This window comes from Somniosus microcephalus, chromosome 18 (assembly GCF_052327205.1).
Source record: "Somniosus microcephalus isolate GS21.2 chromosome 18, FLI_Smic_1.0, whole genome shotgun sequence".
Lineage (NCBI taxonomy): Eukaryota > Metazoa > Chordata > Chondrichthyes > Squaliformes > Somniosidae > Somniosus > Somniosus microcephalus.
The window spans coordinates 20,599,504-20,619,647 of NC_141004.1; positions in this window are offsets into that span (position 1 = coordinate 20,599,504).

Consider the following 20,144-nt stretch of genomic DNA (forward strand, 5'->3'; position numbering starts at 1 on the left):
CTAAACAAAGAGTGAGCCGCTTTAGATTGAATTTGTTTTTGAAAATAGATCAACAGTAATGAGAATAGCAGCTGTGTGAAACTAGTTCAGCATCGCAACACAAATAAAAAGGAAGCAAAGGGAGGTGGACATTTTTTTTCAAAGCATGGTGAAATATTATAAATACTACTGAAATATTGGGGAGAAAGTGGACTGGTGTGATTAAACAAGTGAAGGAAGATCAGACACAATTGCTCAACTGAGGCAGTGTTTTTCTGTTCAACCGGTTGCTAACAGTAAGCATAAGAAAATACGGAATGAGACAAGGCCAGCTGGTTCGTTGAGCCTATTCCTTCCAAAGACCATGTACAATTGGTCTGTTGTGGACGCTACCCTGTTTATTGAATCTCCTGAGGGAGGTGAATAACCACAGGTAAAATTTCCAAGATAAAGCTCTGTGAAAGTTATCCCTGACACCCTAAGGTAACGTAGCAAAACTCTAAGATATTAGGCTAAAATTACAATCGGCATTATTCAACCCTTGCCAATTGCATTCCACAGGTGACACTTTCTTGGTCCCAGCAGCATAGAAGCCATTGTGTTCCAGAGAGTATTTGAATACCTGTGTCACCCTCATAACCTTCAATGTGGTTCTTAGATACTTATCCAGCAAGGTTTTTTTAGGGAAATTAATCAAGATAGCATTAACTACTTTTTGATGGAAATCCAGTTCACATATACTCTCTGTGGCAAGATATCAAATCTAATTTGTAGCTTTGCTAAAGGCTTTTTAAAGTTGTACGACTGTGATCACAGGTTAAGTAACTCCATGTATCAACATTATCCATCCCTTCCTGCATTTGAAAGACCGGGATCATGTGCTGCCTTAATCTTCTTTTCTGTAACGGAAACAAATTCAATTCTACAAGTCTTCCTTCCAACTTAAGAGCTTTAAGTCCTGGCATCGTCCTTGTCTATCTTCTCCGAACCTCCTCCGCTGCATCAATGTCCTTTTGTAGGGTGGCCAGCTTTAAGCACAGTACTCCGAGTGTGATCGTAACCATAAATTAAACAAGATTAAAATAACCTGTTACAGCTCATAAACACAAGTGAGACTCGGGTATTGATGGAACTCCTACAATATTAACCAGACCCTTTCCTATTTCCTCTCTAATCCCACGGAGGATTCTAGGGTGTATCCCATTTGATACAGGTAGGCTTTAGCTATTTAGCGGGCAGTGGGATACATTGGGGTGTTTGGACAAAGAACGGGTGAGTTCTGGCCAATATCTCTCCCTCAACCAACATCACTAAAAAATCAGTTTATCCGGCCCTTATCTCAGTGCCTTTTGTGCAGCTTTGCCGTGCACAAATTGGCTGCCACGTTTCTATATTGCAACAGTGACTACACTTCAAAATACTTCATTTGCTGCAAAGTGTTTGGGACATCCTGAGGTCGTGAAAGGCGCCATATAAATGCAAGTCCATCTTACTTTTTTTCTCTCTCTTTTGGACATCCATCCACTTATTGCCCAACCACAATTACAACTTATTCTGATACACAGCATCTGACTTTACCGTCATCGGTAAGTCAAAACAGCCAAACAGTTTACATTAAGGGTACAAAAAGAAAATGCTGCAGATGCTGGAAATCTGAAATAAAAACAGAAAATGCTGGAGATACTCAGCAGGTCAGGCAGCACCTGTGGAGAGAGAAACAAAGCCAATGTTTCAGGTCGATGACCTTTCATTAAGGTTTACTGCCTCAATGAATGGGGTACTTGGCCCATTCTGATGAATGTGATATTGTACACTAATGACCATAAAGGCCACGATATGGAGGGCGAGTGAAAATAAGGAATATGATCAATTCATTTTTATTTTGGATCATTTAATTATTTTACTGAATGATGAATTGGGGCCCTGTTTGTGGTGTTTAGGAGTTGCTCAGAGAGAAGGTGTGATTTCTGTTTTTATGCATGAAACAATCCAACAGTGTTCTTATCTGCCAAGCTATTTGCCATTGTCCATTATATCTTTCAAATGCAACCTTGTTAAGTTTGGCAGTAAACCCTGACTTGAAAGGAAATTTTAAAATATATTAGACCTGAACTTTTGCTCCATGTCATTAATTCCTTCTGAAGCCTGAGACCACTGCAGACAAGAAACCCCATGACACAAGAACTGGCATTAAGGATATCACTGTTAAAGTCCTAGTTAATGTCAAAACTGTAATGAGAATGAGATTTCTATGTTATTTGCAAATGTCCTTCCGAAGACTCCGGGCACAGGTTTGTTTTTCTTCTTCTTTTCATTCTCGGGATGTGGCCGTTGCTGGCGAGGCCGGCATTTATTGTCCATCCCTAGCTGCCCTTGAGAAGGTGGTGGTGAGCCTTCCTCTTGAACTGCTCTAATGGGTATTCGATCTCTTACTGAATATTGTTTGTCCGATTTCTGTGTTTTATTGTAACTTCAGCAATGACCAATAATAAATATGTTTGAAGTTTGGCTCAACTTGAGTCTTGCCTCTGGTTCAGTAGGTTAGGGGTTTCAAACTCCACTCCAGGACTTGAGCACATAATCCAGGCTGACACTTCAATGCAGTAATGAGGAAGCGCCGCATTGTCAGAGATGGTGTTCTTCAGATAAGATGTTAAAGCAAGGTCCTGAATACCTAACATTAAAGATTCCATAGCACTATTTGAAGTAAAGCAGGGACGTGTTCTGGCCAATATTCTTCCCTCAACCAACATCAGCAGAAATAGATTAACTGATCATTTATCTCATACTTGTTTGTGGGATTTTATCATGTAAAATATATGCACTGATGGTAAGCAATTCAAGGATTTCAACATAGTGTAAGGGGAAGGTCATTGTAAGGGCTGACATGCTTAGTACAGGTCTACAGTAACCTCCTTACACTGGATCTGAGCAGTTCTCCTTGGAGCCCTCCACCTGTCCATACCAAGGAGGATCTGCCTCTTTGGCATAACCGCCTGTGGCAGCACTTTGACATTCTAATCCGCCAATCTGGGATCTCCAGAGCCTCCAGCAAACCTCTCCGACATTTGAACAATAATAAGTGAGCTTCTTGCAGTCAAAACAAGCCTTTGAAACCAGCAACATCATGCTATTTCCTACCCTCCCACAATGGGCAAAGTCCCAATCAGAGGTGTGCTCCAGGAGCTCACCCTAATTATTCAAATGGGCATGACCCTGGAAATTATGATGGGGTCAGCCCAGCGCTCATAGCGTTGAGCAAAGGCCATTCTCACCCTGCCGCACTTCCGGCAGGGATCACGCCACATTGTAAAGCCTATGGTATTATCTCCTCCTATCTGCCCTCCTATGCTCACCAAAGTATTAGCCCCCTCTCTCTCTCCAGATCTAGGTTAGATGAATCCTAATTACTGTTATTGGGGAAGAATTTCCATGGAGTTCTCTTACTCTCCATCGGGAGAACCCTTGTGGAAATGCCAAGTGATTATGTTTAGCTTCCAATACACGGACCAGCCTTCCTTCTACCAGAGAAAGCTCTCTGCTTGCATACAAAGTCGATTCTCTCCACTAACCATTCAAGTCAATTATACTGCTCCTTTTCTCCATTGCCCCAGATAACACTGGAAGCAATCCAGATACCACCACCTTTGCACTCTTCACTTTTCAACTTGAACATCATACCTTTGTGTTCCTTCTTTGCTTCCAATCTACATTGTTCAACCCTGACTAGTTGGATTGATGGATAATATTTCCATGGTCCCAGCAGGACTGGGACAAGTGTTCCAGCTGATATTTGATTCTCTACGTCTAAACCTATGCTTCTAACTTTTAATCCCGTTCTCAACATGATGTTCATCCAGCTCATTTTCAAATGTTAATCAACACAGTCTTAAATGCCTTTTATTGGAGTCCGTGACACATATCTATTACTCTACCGGCAAAAAGACTTCTAATCTTGTTTGAGGCTTGCCAATTTTGTGCTGGTGTTTTCAAGCTTTGCGATCATAGTATAAGTTAAATTGCCCGCTTATCGTTATCGATGTATATCAAATAAAGTTTTAGATGGGTGGCAATCACACAAAAAAGAAAAGAATAAGACCAACACTACACTGAAGCAAGACCGTTTTGAGTTGAATCCAACACTTCTTCCTGGTATGAGTGGGATTGTGACACAGCTGTACAAAACACGCAGAAACACGTAATGATAGCAAGTAACCGAAAGCCTTATCTGGTGCATGACCTGAAAACAAGGAAAGAGATTATGGGTAAAAGTTTAAAAGGGCACAGTATTTATTTTCCATTAATCATCAGGTTGCCTCTGATTGTAAACAAAATTTAGCAATCCTTGACCTCAGTAGCAATAAACAGATCTTGATAGACCTGATGAATGGTTATTAAGTAATTTTTCAGTATTAGTTTGTACTCTGATGACAACAACAACACACATTTACATAACATCTAACATGTAATGAAATGAGCCAAGCCAATTTACAGAGGGAGAAGTCAACACCAAGCAGAATGTAGGAGAAGAGTTATTGGAGATGGCCAAAAGGATGGTTAAAGAGGTAAGTTTTGAGATTCTTTTTGAGGGTGGATAGTGAGTCAAAGAGGTTTGAGAAAGGAACTGCAAAGTTTAGCAGCTGAAGGCTGTACCACCAATTTTGAAGCAGGATTGGTGTGGCACGGGTGAGGGGCTTGCGTAGGCCAGAGTTGGCAGAGTGGAGGGTGCTGCTGAGACATGGGTCTAGAAAATATTTTAGAGATAGGGCAGAGTAGGGTCATGGAGGATTTGAAAGTGAGTATGAGGGTTTTGAAGTTGATGCACTGGGGGACAGATGGATTGGTGTATGTGCAGAAGTTCTGGTGAAGCTGGGTGTGATGTAGGGGTGTAGGAGAATGATGTTCTGGTGGTGGAGGTAGGCAGCCTTGGTCATGGACCAGATGTGAGATTTGAAGCCCAATCCAGGATTAGCAGGACACTGAGGTTGAGGACCTGCAGGTTCAGTCTGAGTGAGCAGCCGGGAAGTGAGGTGGAATCAACACCCGAGGCATGAGGTTTCTTCGGAATGCTCATCAGAATAGCTCCAATATTGCTGAAATTGAACTGGTCTTGATGTCAGACAGGTAGTAAAACAGCACAGCAATGGGCAAGGAATGAAGTGCAGAGGTGGAGGGATGTCAGGGCGAGGCTGGTTCTGGACCCAAGTGCAGACAGACGAGGCGAGAAGCAGGTGTGCAGTCGTAAATAAAAGTACTTTACTAGAATCACACAGGTAAACAGTTACAAACATAGGAGCTCAAGACAAGCTACCACTAGGCAAATGGCTTGTCAAGACTGAGCACAGAGGGAAGAAACCACAGAACTTAAATACAAGCAAAAACAGGTGAAACCAATAAACCTGATAAAAGGCAATTAAGAAATAAACACAGGAGAAACTAGCAACAATTAGCAAAGGGAAAAAAACAAGTGAAGGTGCCATCTAGGGGTTACTGAGGGAACTAACCGGCACCCTCACAGGACCCCCACCCCTAGGAATGGCTCCTGACATTCCTCCTGGATGATCAGGGTGGCGATGGCGAAAATCCCTGATGAGTTCAGGATCCAAAATGTCCCGGGCTGGAACCCAGGAACGCTCTTCAGGACCATAACCCTCCCAGTCGACCAGGTATTGAATGCTCCTCCTAACTCGGCGACTATCAAGGAGGTGACGGACAGTGTAGGCTTGCTGACCGTCAATCATGTGGGGCGGCGGGGGGAGGCCTGGAAGCAGGAACCAAGGGACTGGTAAGTACCGGCTTGAGGTGAGAGACGTGGAACGTGGGATGTATCTTCATCGACCAAGGAAGGAGGAGCCGGTAGGCCACAGGGTTTACTTTTTCCAAAATCCTAAAAGGCCCGATGAACCGGGGAGCCAACTTGCAGGACTCCACATGGAGCGGAAGATTCCAGGTAGACAGCCAGACCTTTTGTCCGGTCCGGAACCGAGGAGCTGGGCGGCGGTGTCGGTCAGCCTGCACTTTCTGCCGAGAAGAAGCGAGCTGCAAGGTGGATCGGACAGTCCTCCAGGTACGGCGGCAGTGTTGGACGAACCCCTGGGCAGCCGGGACTCCTACCTCCCTCTCCTGTTCAGGGAAGAGTGGCGGTTGGAAGCCATATTAACATTCGAAAGGTGAAAGGTCAGTGGAGGAGCTCTGAAGGGTATTGTGCGCGCACTCCGCCCAGACCAGATACTTGCTCCAGGTGGAAGGATTGGAGGACACAAAGCTTCTTAGCACCCTCTCCAGATCTTGGTTGGTTCTCTCAGTCTGGCCGTTAGACTGTGGGTGGAACCCAGAGGAGAGACTGACGGAAGCGCCCAGGAGGGAACAAAAAGCCTTCCAGAACCTGGATGAGAACTGGGGACCACGGTCAGAGACGACATCCAGGGGCAAGCCATGGAGGCGGAAGACATGCTGGACAACCAGCTGGGCAGTCTCTCTGGCACAGGGAAGCTTGACAAGAGGGACGAAGTGAGCAGCCTTGAAAAAGCGATCGACCACAACTAGGATGGTAATGAATCCCTCAGATGGAGGTAGCTCGGTGATGAAATCCAGGGCGATATGAGACCAGGGACGGCTGGGGATGGGCAAGGGATGCAGGAGACCAAGTGGAGGTTGTTGGGATGTCTTGTTCTGGGCACAGACGGGACAAGCGGAGACAAAGGCCCGGGTGTCAGCTTCAATAGAGGGCCACCAGAACCTCCTCTTAAGGAACTCGAGAGTCTGACAGATCCCAGGATGACCAGTCAATCGAGAAGAGTGCCCCCATTGAAGGACCTGGGCGCGCACCTGACTGGGAACATAAAGGCTATGAGGAGGGCCTCCTCCAGGGTCAGCCTCCTGACGTTGGGCCCCTCGCACCACAGTCTCAATCTCCCATGCGACGGGAGCAACGATGCAGGAACTGGGGATGATAGGTTCCGGGGTCCGGTCCTTTTCTGAGGGGTCAAACTGGCGAGAAAGGGCATCCGGTTTGAGGTTCTTAGACCCTGGGCGGTAAGACAGGAGAAAGTTGAACCGGTTAAAGAAGAGAGCCCACCTGGCCTGCCGAGGGTTGAGGCGCTTGGCGTCCTGGATATATGTCAGATTTTTATGGTCGGTCCAGATGACAAAAGGATGCTCTGCTCCCTCCAACCAGTGTCTCCACTCCTCCAAGGCCAACTTAACTGCCAAGAGCTCCCTGTTGCCGACATCATAGTTACTCTCTGCTGGCTTCAGGCGACGGGAAAAGAAGGCACTGGGATGTAGCTTTTGGTCCTTAGGGGAGCGCTGGGACAGGATAGCCCCGACTCCAATATCCGAGGCATCCACCTCTACGATAAAGGGCAGGGTGGGGTCAGGGTGTACCAGAATGGGAGCAGAGGTGAAGCATTGTTTGAGCTCCTGGAAGGCCCGTTCCACTTCAGAAGACCAACTGAACCGTAAAGACGAGCCCTTGGTCAATGCAGAGAGGGAGGCGGCAAGGGAGCGGAAGTTGCGGATGAAGCATCTGTAAAAGTTGGCGAATCCCAGGAACTGCTGAACCTGCTTGACCGACGTGGGACGCGGCCAGTTCAAGATGGCTTGAACCTTGCTAGGATCCATCTGGACGCTTCCACAGGAGATGACGTAGCCCAGGAAGGTGACCTTAGAGACATGGAATTCACATTTCTCGGATTTGACAAAGAGCCTCTGCAGCACCCATCTGACGTGTTGGACATGCTGCTGAGGGGACTTTGAGAAGATGAGAATGTCATCCAAATAAACAAACACGAACTGGTTCAGCAGGTCCCGGAGCACGTCATTGACCAGAGCTTGGAAGACAGCAGGGGCGTTAGTGAGACCAAAGGGCATGACGAGGTATTCCCAGTGACCGCTAGGGGTGATAAAGGCAGTCTTCCATTCATCCCCCTCCCTAATGCGGACCAGGTTGTACGCGTTGCGGAGGTCAAGTTTGGAGAAGATGGTAGCTCCCTGCAGCTGCTGAAACGCTGAAAACATCAAAGGGAGAGGATAGCGGTTCTTAATGGTAATTTTGTTAAGCCCCCGATAGTCTATGCAAGGCCTGAGACCACCATCCTTCTTCTTTACAAAAAAGAAGCCAGCACCCGCTGGGGAGGTGGAAGGGCGAATGAAACCTGTAGCGAGGGCTTCCTTGATGTATTCTTCCATGGAAACATTCTCAGGGCCAGAGAGAGAGTAGAGCCGACCCCGAGGGGGGCTAGTGCCAGGCAGGAGATCAATGGCACAGTCGTAGGACCGGTGTGAGGGGAGTGTAGTGGACCGCCTCTTACTAAACACAGCATGGAGGTCCGAATATTCAGGGGGCACATGAGCAAGGTCCAGCTGATCAGCTGGCTCGGGAGAGGAAGGACGGGGCAGACTAGGGAAGACCTTAAGACAGTTGGTTAGACATGAAGGACCCCACTCCAGCACAGTCCCGGTAGTCCAGTCAATGTGAGGGTTGTGAAGAGAGAGCCACAGATGTCCAAGAACGAGAGGGAGCTCAGGTGAATCGATAAGGTGAAACTGCAGCAACTCTTGATGTCTCTCCCCTACTTGGACATGTAATACTCTGGTGATATGATGAATGCGCCCAGAACCAAGGGGCCTGCCGTCGAGGGCGGTGACTTGTAAAGGCTTGTCAAGGCGGGAGAAAGGAATTTTCAGGCTGCGCACAAGGGTGGCATCGATAAAACAGCCAGCGGCCCCGGAGTCAACAAACGCCTGGAAGTTGTACTGTTGTCCCTCCCAAGAGAGACGAGTGGGAAACAGGGTTTGGAAGACAGAAGGGGTAGGAGAAGGGATTTGATCTGTCAGTATTTTCCCAATCCTCCTGGCTTTTTCCTGAAGCTCAGGGCATGTGGCTCTGAGATGGCCAGACAGGCCACAGTAAAGACAACGCCCCTCTCTCAATCTCCTCTGTCTCTCAAACTGGGAGAGCCGAGTTCTGCCGAGTTGCATAGGTTCCTCTTCGGTGCTAACAGGTGGACTCGGGGGTACTTGGAAACTCTTGGTCAGATTTGAAACACCGGAAGATCTCGCCTCTGTGGAAGTAGTGAATCCCCTCTCTCTACCATGCTCCCGGAGGCGGTTATCCACTCTGATGGCAAGGGAGATGAGCATGTCAAGGTCCTCCGGAACCTCTCTGGATGCCAGTTCATCTTTGATAGATTCAGAAAGGCCATGAAGAAACGTGGAGAGAAGGGCCTTGGTGTTCCAGCGGCTTTCCGCAGCGAGTGTGCGGAACTCAATGGCGAAGTCGGCTATGCTGCAGTTGCCCTGGCGGAGATTCAAAAGTCTCTTAGCTGCCTCCCGTCCACTCACAGGATGGTCAAAGACTTTGCTCATCTCTTCGGCGAAAAGGAGAATGTCCGAGCAGACGAAAGATTGCTGCTCCCAGATAGCGGTAGCCCAGGCGAGAGCTTTTCCCAAGAGTAGTGATATGATGAACGCTACCTTAGAGCGGGGTGATAGGAATATGGAGGGTTGGAGTTCAAAAACTAGGAAGCACTGGGCCAAGAAGCCGCGACACTTGCCCGGATGACCATCATAGCGCTCTGGCGCGGGTAGGCGAGGCTCTCGGTGAGTCTGGAGGTCGGCGACCGGTGGGGTAGTACCCAAAGGAACTGACTGAGGAGGAACATCCTGAGCAGAAGCCAGAGCGGCTGGGTGTTGAATGGTCTGAGTCCACGTATTTACCTTGTCCGAAATGCTTTGGAGAAGTTGCTCAAGGCGGCCGAGGAAAGCACCTTGATGGGAGAGAATAGAACAAAATTCCTCCATCACTGCTGGGTCCATACTGGCTCAGTCTTGCTGTCAGGGCGAGGCTGGTTCTGGACCCAAGTGCAGACAGACGAGGCGAGAAGCAGGTATGCAGTCTTAAATAAAAGTACTTTACTAGAATCACATAGGTAAACAGTTACAAACATAGGAGCTCAAGACAAGCTACCACTAGGCAAATGGCTTGTCAAGACTGAGCACAGAGGGAAGAAACCACAGAACTTAAATACAAGCAAAAACAGGTGAAACCAATAAACCTGATAAAAGGCAGTTAAGTAATAAACACAGGAGAAACTAGTAACAATTAGCAAAGGGAAAAAAACAAGTGAAGGTGCCATCTCGGGGTTACTGAGGGAACTAACTGGCACCCTCACAGAGGGATAGAGCTGGGTGTCACCATTATATATGTGGAGGCAGACTCTGTTTGTGGATCCTGCCAGCCATTTAGGGACAGCACACAGATAAGGAACAGGAGGGAGTCAAGGAAAAAGGCTGGAAGTACACCAGATATAATTGTGTGAGTATGGGAGCAGAAACTATTGGGGAAAATGAACACGGACTGTGTTGGAATAGGTAGAAACTAAACCAGAAGAGGATTGTGCCACAGAGTTGAAGGATGGAGGAGAGGGTGTGGAAGGTGATGGAATGATTGACTGTATTGTAAGAATTAGGAGCAGGAGTAGGCCATACGCCCCCTCGAGCCTGTTCCACCATTCAATATGATCATGGCTGATCTTCGGCCTCAACTCCACTTTCCTGCCCCATCCCCATATCGCTTGATTTCCTGGAGTCCAAAAATCTATCGATCTCAGCCTTGAATATACAGGAATCCCTCCCCAACCGCAGGGGATACGTCCCTGAAAACCCCCATGGTTAGTAAAACTGTGGTTGGCAAATTCAGTATAAATGTGTATAAACACAATAAAAAAGAATATAAAAATCATGTTATTTACCTTATTTCTAAATTTAAAACTGCAGATACGTGAATTTCACTGCCACGGTTGGCGAAAATTGTCGCAGAGTGGAAACCGTGTATACGTGAAATCCATGTATGGCAAAACTGCGGTTGGGGCGGGATTCCTGCACTCAACAACTGAGCATCCACAGTCCTCTGGGGTAGAGAATTCCAAAGATTCACAACCATCTGAGTGAAGAAATTTCTCCTCATCTCAGTCCTAAATGGCCAACCTCTTAACCTGAGCCTATGCCCCTTAGTTTTAGATTCTCCAGCCAGGGAAACAACCTTTCAGCATCTACCCTGACAAGCCCTCTCAGAATCTTGTATGTTTCAATGAACTCACCTCTCTTTCTTCTAAACTCCAGAGAGTATAGGCCCATTCTACTCGATCTCTCCTCACGGGACAACCCTCTCATCCCAGAAATCAATCTAGTGAACCTTCGTTGCACCAACTATATCAAAGGCCACAGAGAATCTTAGGAGCAGGAGTAGGTTATTCAGCCCCTCGAACCTGTTACATAGAATGTACAGCACAGAAACAGGCCATTCAGCTCAACTGATCTATGCCGGTGTTTATGCTCCACACGAGTCTCCTCCCACCCTAATTCATCCAACCCTATCAGCATAACCTTCTATTCCTATCTCCCTCATGTGTTTATGTAGCTACCCCTTAAATGCATCTATGCTATTTGCCTCAACCATTCCCTGTGGTGGCGAGTTCCACATTCTAACCACTCTCTGGGTAAAGAAGTTTCTCCTGAATTCCCTATTGGATTTATTAGTGACTATAAATACTCTTCTCAATGAGAGCTTTTATTCTTATGCAAAAGAATTAAAAAATTCACTGTCCACAACTAAAGCATTACAAAATATTCTGTTCTTTGAATCAAATCATAGCAACATCTCCTATTGGCTCCAAAGATCCAATAATAGAACTACAGAGACACCCTACAGCTGTCTCCCGACTTGACATTATCACCAATTTAACAAAGGCTGTTACTATCTGTCAGAAATATCTGGTTTGATATTTTATACATAATAAAATTTGATATATAAGATCAAGGCTGATCTGTATCACAACTCCAACTGCCCGCCTTGGATCTGAAACCCCTAATACCCTTGCCTAACAAAAATCTAGCAATCTCAGTCTTGAAATTTTCTATTGACCCCCCAGACTCAACCGCTTTTTGGGGGAGAGAGTTCCAGATTTCCACTACCCTTTGTGTGAAGAGATGCTTCTCGACATCACCCCTGAATGGCCTGGCTCTAATTTTAAGGTTTTAGAATTTAAATTTTAATCGGAGGACAAAGGAAGGATAGTGTGGCATGTTGCAGTTACACGGAATGATTTTGATGACTTTTATTAACGTGCTTTTTTATCAGCGTAACTCCATCACAATTGCTAACAGTTCATGAAGGAGCAATCAATGGATAAAACACTAATCACACTCAGGCCAATCCACTGACATTACAGGTATACGATCACAATTTAAACCAGGAAACAAGAGTTACTTGCACTGTAAATTTCCCACTGTGAAAACCTTTCCTATCGATAGTAGGAATTAAAAGGTTTTGAAAGACGTTAAGGGTATATTCTCCTCTTGTTTAATTTAAGTGCTGGAATAGCAAACTACAGGAAACTCTGTTTTAACCGGCACCAAAAATATCCGGAAATCTCTCTTAACCGGCAAAATTCAGGAGTAGGTTCAGGTAAGTTTTACTATATATTAGTGGCCGTGTAACTGGGGTTCCTGGATCTGTGGCCGTGTAACCGGGACTCCTGCACAAGTGCCGTGTAACCGGGGCTCCTGCACCTGTGGCCGTGTACGGGGCTCTCGTACCTTGGTAAGTATACCTCTCTGTAATCCGGACTTTTTGATCAACCGACAGCACGCCGGTCCCGTCGGTGCCGAATATAAAAGAGTTTCCTGTAGATGGAAGAAAACAATCACAGACAGTCCTGCTCCCACCATAAACTGAGTGAAAGGTAACGAGAGAAAAAAAAAACAGAAACAAAATCTTGTTAAGGTGGGGGAGGAAATAAAAGTGAAGCTGAACTCATATTTAAAATGGGAGTTAGTTACACAAAGAACTAGATTTGGAAGTATCAATCCAGCCTATTTATTAGCTAAAGTTTTAGGAGTTTGCACCCCCCGCCCCTAGCATGAACCTCCACCCATCAGAAGCACTTGGCAAAATTCAGCAGAGACCCCAAGATTTCCTGCCCACTAAAATAGGGCCCATTGATTCCGTGCTCTCAAACTGGACGATGCTTTGCATCAGGAGTGAAAAATTCGTAAAATCAGCCCAATGGTTTTAAAATAATCTAAATACAAGGCACTGTCCAATAATAATGAAATAATGCTATCCTGCAGATATTATTTAAAAAATTATACAATCAAAATAATTTAACGGCAATATCTGTACTAGATAAAAAAAATCTTATGTCTGCACACACATCCTGGCCACACAACCCTGGGGCAATTTTAACGTTCGGCCATAGTGTAAAACAGGCCTGGAGGGCCACAGTTGATGAACACAGAGGTAGATCTCACAAGTTTAAAGGATGTTTTCTGAGTACTGGAGTTGGAGTAATCACTGCGCCAAGCAGTGCCATGCAGCTGGTGGCTTGGGTGGAGGAGTCCACTATGTACCTTTGCACAGCATTGCATGATGGCTTTACAACGCTGCAGTCCACAATGCGTAGCAACTACAGGGACAGTTGTAGCAGAGGGTCCAATGCCAGAAGCCCACCCGCAGGTGCTCAGACCGCTGCTATAGAGGCCTGGGGTTCCAGCTTTAGTACGCTGCAGGATTTCCCAAAGAGAACCAAGCAGTGGGCCTTTATTGATCTTTTGGTCTGCCGTCACATCGGCCAGTGGCCACGGTGAGGGGGTGCTGCTCAATTGTACGGCTAAATCTGATGGTTTATGTCAGTGTCTGTTGCTGGTCCCTGGTGCACCAAAAGCATAGCTGAAATGGACATGTCCACCAGCTACCTCTGATGCTTGCACATCTACCAGAAAGCACTCAGGGTCAGGCCGCCTACGACATTGCAGAAGTGATGGAGCCTTTAGGTAGCTCACCTCAGGACCAAGCTGCCAGAGGTCCAAGGTCACCTCAATGTTTTATGGACACAGCAGCCAGAAGCCTAATGTACTCCTGCCTCTGAGACAGTAAGTAGCGTCAGAATAGGTGTAAGAGGAAACGCATCATACATAGGCACCAAGAGGAAGCACCAGAGGAAATAAAGCGGTAGATACTGATGCACATCACACGTAGGTTTATTTAGAAAAAAGCTGGTTGTACTGTACTTGGATTGAGAAAGTTAAAGCACTGTAGGTGGAGGCAGATTAGTGGAGGGCATGGTGGAGGTATAGGCAGGACTGTTAATGCAATGGGCAAATTTTAATGTTAGGAAGTCTCCTCCTATGAGATCTTGGTTAATGACTCATAGTAGGCAACCGATCCTCTTTTGCAGCCTCCCCTAGCTAGCTCTTGCTGGACCCCTTGTGTCAGGGCTTCCATAATGATGTCTCTTTCGCAAGGCAAAGTTGTGTAGACCACCACAGTCCTTGACACCTGAGCTGGATGCATGGTAGGACACCCTCAGCCTCTGAAATGCTAATTCAACATTCCAATGGTGTGCTCTATGACCACTCTTGTGGAAGCAAACACCTCTATATATATGGGAGGTTAGAAACTACTTAATCTTATTGCTTTTTCTGTGTGTTGTTTGTGGGTTGTGTTTGTTGTGTGTGTGTGTGTGTGTTTGGTGGGTGGGGAGGAGGAGCACACTACAATACGTGCTCCAGCTCTGCTAATTTAGGTGTGGCTGCTTGAAACAGAAACATTTTTTGTGTACATTTTCTTACGTGTAGTAGAACAATCCAAACTTTACTATTATTTCTATTCAAACCTCTTAACATTTACTCCAGGTGCACAATTGCTCAAGAGGCTAACGTGAATAATTCCAGCACCAGCAAGCTGTCAAGATCTGGTTGCCTAACCTGCAAAACCTTCATACCAGAAACCTGCTGTCCTTCTTCACCTCCTTTCCCCATCGGTCAGCATCCATTCACAAATCTTGCTATTTCATCCATGCCTTTGTTACCTCTAGACTTGACTATGCCAACGCACTCCTGGCTGGCCTCCCACATTCCACCCTACGTAAACTTGAGGTCATCCAAAACTCGGCTACCCGTGTCCTAACTCGCGCCAAGTCCCGGTTCACCCATCACCCCCTGTGCTCGCTGACCTACATTGGCTCCCGGTTAAGCAACGCCTCGATTTCAAAATTCTCATCCTTTTATTCAAATCCCTCCATGGCCTCGCCCCTCCCTATCTCTGTAATCACCTCCAGCCCCACAACCCCCCAAGATATCTGCGCTCCTCTAATTCTGACCTCTTGAGCATCCCTGATTATAATCAATCAACCATCAGTGGCCGTGCCTTCTGTTGCCTAGGCCCTAAGCTCTGGAATTCCCTGCCTAAACCTCTCTGCCTCTCTACCTCTCTTTCCTCCTTTAAGACGCTCCTTAAAACCTGCCTCTTTGACAAGCTTTTGGCCATCTGTCCTAATTTCTCCTTATGTGGCTTGGTGTCAAATTTTTGGTCTTATAATCCTCCTGTGAAGCACCTTGGGACGTTTTACTATGTTAAAGGCACTATATAAATACAAGTTGTTTTTGTTGTTGTTTTATTTACCAGTCCTGCTCTGTAACCAGCTACTGTGACATAACGTTGGGGTGGCCTGTCTGATTTTTCTGTTGCTCTCTCTCTGGGGAAGGATGCAACTGCACACAGCCTTGATGCATCACCTTGCTGGTATGTTCAGGGTAAGAAGCTCACTATATGTGGAAGTACAGGAATCTCTCTTAACCGGCAAAATTCAGGAGTAGGTTCAGGTAAGTTTTACTATATATTAGTGGCCGTGTAACCGGGGTTCCTGGCTCTGTGGCCGTGTAACCGGGGTTCCTGCACCTGTGGCCGGTCCCGTTGGTGCCGGATAAAAAAGAGTTTCCTGTAAGTACTTATGTCCTAGCACCCTGTGACATGGTACATCGATACAGCACACTGCTGTCAATCAGGAACATTGGGGGCCATTTTAACCTGATCCGTTCCTGATGGGATCGGGGGCATCGCTGGTTTTACTCCCCGCCTGATTTTGCTGTCTACTGAAGTCAATGAGAGTAACAGTGGAAATAAAAACAGAAAATGCTGGAAATACTCAGCAGGCCAGGCAGCATATGTGGAGTGAGAAACAGAGTTAATGGGCTGGATTTTGTGAATGGAGGCGAGTTGGAGGTGGGACTGCTGCTTGTCGTGTCAATGTCCCGCCTCCATCCTCGCCTGACCAACCAGGGGGAACTTGTTAAGCCCGCCCTGTGGGCTCAGCAGGCCAATTAGAGAGGAAGTCACTGACAGATCACGTCAATGTCAGACGTGCTATCTGTCAAGACTTCTTGAAAGAAGAAATGCTAGTGTTTGACAGCTCTGTGAAGCTGTCAAACACTGACATTCTCTTTAGTTTGATGAGACCTTGTGTTCAGGACTCATCAAACCTTTCAAATTTGTAAATTTCACATGGCTGTTGGTTGGGAGGTTCCAACAGCCATTCTGTGAAATTGACAAGCAGGATGTCGGCTCTTCTGATCCATCATGGCTAAAGGCTGTAGGAAGAAAACAAGGTTAATGAACACTTTTTTAAACTTATCACTCACCTTGCATACTTACCACTCCACACTTGCACCCATCACTCACCTCTACATCTTACTTCCAGGTGCCTCTGACCGCCGCAGACCTCGTCCATGTCTCCTCCAACCTGGCGGGGTTCTCTGAGTTCGGGAAGACTTCACCTGTGAAGGTAAAATGGCATGAATCCTTTTTTCTGCCTGTTAACTACCTGTTAACAGGCAGTTAAAAGGATTAAATGCCTTTCCCGCCTCCAGTAGACAGGACTCGAAGCTGCGCATCTTCCCACCTCCTGGCAAAAGGGCACGGAGGTGAGATGGGGGCGGGTTTGCCATCCGCCCCTACTTTCTCCGAGTTTACCAGCTGTCCCGACTCCATGCCTGCCTCCTCGGGGCTTGGAAAATACAGCCCATTGTCTCAGGTCGATATCCTGTCATCAGAATGAGAGTAATAGTGGGCAGGGAGTATAACCAGCATTCCACCCCGTTCCGTAGGTTTCCGGCTGGTGATTTAGGTTAAAATTACTCTAGTGATGAAACGCACTGTGCGAGACTCATTGTTACTCACTAGTAATCAAAAAAGTGTTTAAGTAACCACTTGGGTAAGTGACAAAAAATACACATCGGCCAGAATTTTCCGGGGTGGTAGTGGATGAGATCGATGGTGGGTCAGGTTGGGAAAGTTGTTATTTTTGACAGTGGGTCGGGAACCTGGTGTCATCTCGCTCCCACCCGCCTTTCCCCCAGGCGCATCTGTCAGCACGGACCCGACCCGACCTGCAGAGGCGGGCAACCCAATTTAAACAATTATTAGCTTGTTGTCAGACCCTTAAGAGTGTTTTTAAACTTACCTTTTAAATTTAACTGGATGCCCACGGGGACCATGCTGCTCGGGAAGCACGTCTGTAAACCTGAGGCGGGAGTTGATTGACCATTGCTCCAGCTGATTAGTTGACAGGATGAAATGTACTATAAAAGCTCCCACCTGACAGCTGATCACTTTCCTCAGGCAGAAGCTGTTTCTTTCTGCATTTGCAACACAGCTTTTTGCAGGCTGCAAGTCTTTCAAGCAAAGTCTCCATCCAGTGTCACCTCATTGTAAGAACCTCTCTCACCATTGACAGATTGCTTCTGTCATCTCTACTTCACCTGCCATCTGTTACATCAACATGGGTGCCGTTTATACTGTCTCACCTTGATCCTCAGAATCTGACCACAATCAGCCCCAACACCAGCAGCACCAGGCACACCAGCAGCACCAACAGCAACACCAACCTTCTCCGCAATCAACTGATGCTGCACAGGACAGAGGGCATCAGGATCCGAGCACATTGCTGCCCGGGAGGCCAGGAATGGCCTCATCATGGCCAGATTTACTTCACTTGACTCTGTACACCCTGGCTGCCACATGATGCGCCAGGTTGGCACCACCCCACACCAACACCATAAATCATCCCTACAATGTCCAAGCCATTCCTTTCACACTCATCATCATTGCGGGGGGTACCATTATGTCTCACCATTCACTGTGACTCACTAAGCCACTTCCAAAGGTGCACACAAATCTGTCCAAGACCGGAAAGTGTTGAAAATAAAGATTCTTATGTTTCACACCCCATTAACAAAAAATTTACATAAACATTGGATAAAACACCCAAGTGGCTACCCTTGTGTGTTATTAGTTAGTATGATTGGAGTAGGATGAGGGTGAGTGTGAGGGGTGGCTAGTGAGATGGGAAGTGAGACTGTAGAGAGAGAGAGGGATGGGTGGAGGTGCAAGGTAAGTTGGTGTGAGTAAGGATGTGCAGGAGTAGGGTAGGGAAGGCAGAGTGATGGGGATGTGATGAGAGGCACAGCAGGATGAAGTTGAGTGTGGCTTTGTACTAACGTTTCGTGATCTAATGAGATCATTGAAATGTTTGCGGCACTGCACCCAGGTCCTCCTGACCACATCCCTGCTTGTGACCTCCTCTGCAATCTGCAACCAGGCTGTCTTGGTCTCCTGGGGAGGTCACATCCACCCATCGGAAGGGAAGAGGATCTCTCTGCGTGCTCTGACTGCCTCCATAAGCATATGGAAGGAGTCATGGGAGAACCTGGGTGCAGCCCTCTGCCTCTGTGCAGTCATTGTCAGTGTTTGCAGCACTGCAATGCTGTAGTGCACTGACAGCACTATGTTAGATTGAACTTCGAATCTAATGTGGCCACGGACCCTTTAAAGATCCCGGCTGAAAATGCGTCATGAATGTCATCACCAGACCTGCTCCATCTCATTGGGCCGGGTAACGCGCTGGGCGGGCTTAATAGGCCCCATTAAGGTAAGTTCATTTTCTACAGCGGGATGGAGCCAGCTGCGGGGACACGACCCGCCACGGACACCGCCCGCACCGGACCCGCTGAGGTAGGCCAAACTCCAGCCAATGTATCACTCTAAACTGATCCAAATTGGGACTTTTTGGGTTAAAATAGAAAAATGTGGAAACATTAAAATGATTCTGTACCATTTGAATAAAATGTTGGCATGCACTTACAGGATCATAAATGTCTTTCCACTCATGCACAATCATGCTTACAGATGTCTGATTTGTGTTTTCCCAGCATTCATGTGTTGCACTCACATAGATCCAACTTTCTTCAGATGAACTGATTAATTCTGGACACCAAGTGGATCTTGAGGTCATTAAATGTATGGGTTGATTGCTTCACTTTTGAGTATCTGGTTTGATAAATGATGGTATGATAAAAGGGTGTGTTGACTGTAAACCTCTGTTGAGCTAAGCATGTTTAAAGGTTAGGTTCATCTTATAATGAAATATAGCCACAAGTTTTATCAATTAAGATAGGTAATCTTAACCATTCCTGGCAATTCAAAACCACCAATTTAAATGTTAGAGTATGAGCTTGAAAAACCTTCAATTATTAAAGCTATTTTCCAATTATTTGCTTCCTTGTGTAAGATTCTCTGTACTCTTGATTCACCTCCAAACGGAATGCTGGGCAGTGTCGATCTCTCGGGTCCCACCCATGTTGCCGTGTATCTGATTCATTGGAAGTGAATGCATGTGGAAGAAATTGGACTTGCTCATCCACTTTTTTTCCTCCTTCCTTCAGGGGAACTGCTCTGTATCATTGCTGCTCTCTCGGGAATGACTGCAATGGAAGTCAGGAGCCTGTTTGTAAAGAGCCCGTGAATCTGTTACTAATCTGCTTGACTGCAGAAATCTTAATTGGAAAAATCATCAAAGCAATTCATGATTTCTAGGAAACATCTTATTTAAAATGATAACAATTAGGTGCTGGTTTCAAAGCTCAGGGTTTTAATTTTCTTTTATGTGACAGTCCACTTGTGACTGCTTTTTGTGATCTGGCAGAAAAACACTATCGCTGATCCAATTCAGACTGGCACCAAAGTTGGAGAGTTAAACGATAGTAAAACCATTGATGAAAAACACGAGAATAATATAATACAGGTCACTTTGAAATGGCGTAGATAATGATACACTAAACACTTGAAAGAGTCATTGCCAACTGTGCTTGTGGGAATGGCTCCATAGACTACTACTCAAAACATATTCGTCAAGTGTATTACGCACTCATTGTTGCCCAATTGCCAACTGTTGCTGGCTGACTTTTCTTTATTGTTCTATTAACATTCTGCTGGCTTCAAAATGTCTGGCACCATTCCTCATGGCAGATACCCAGGCAGCTCCATC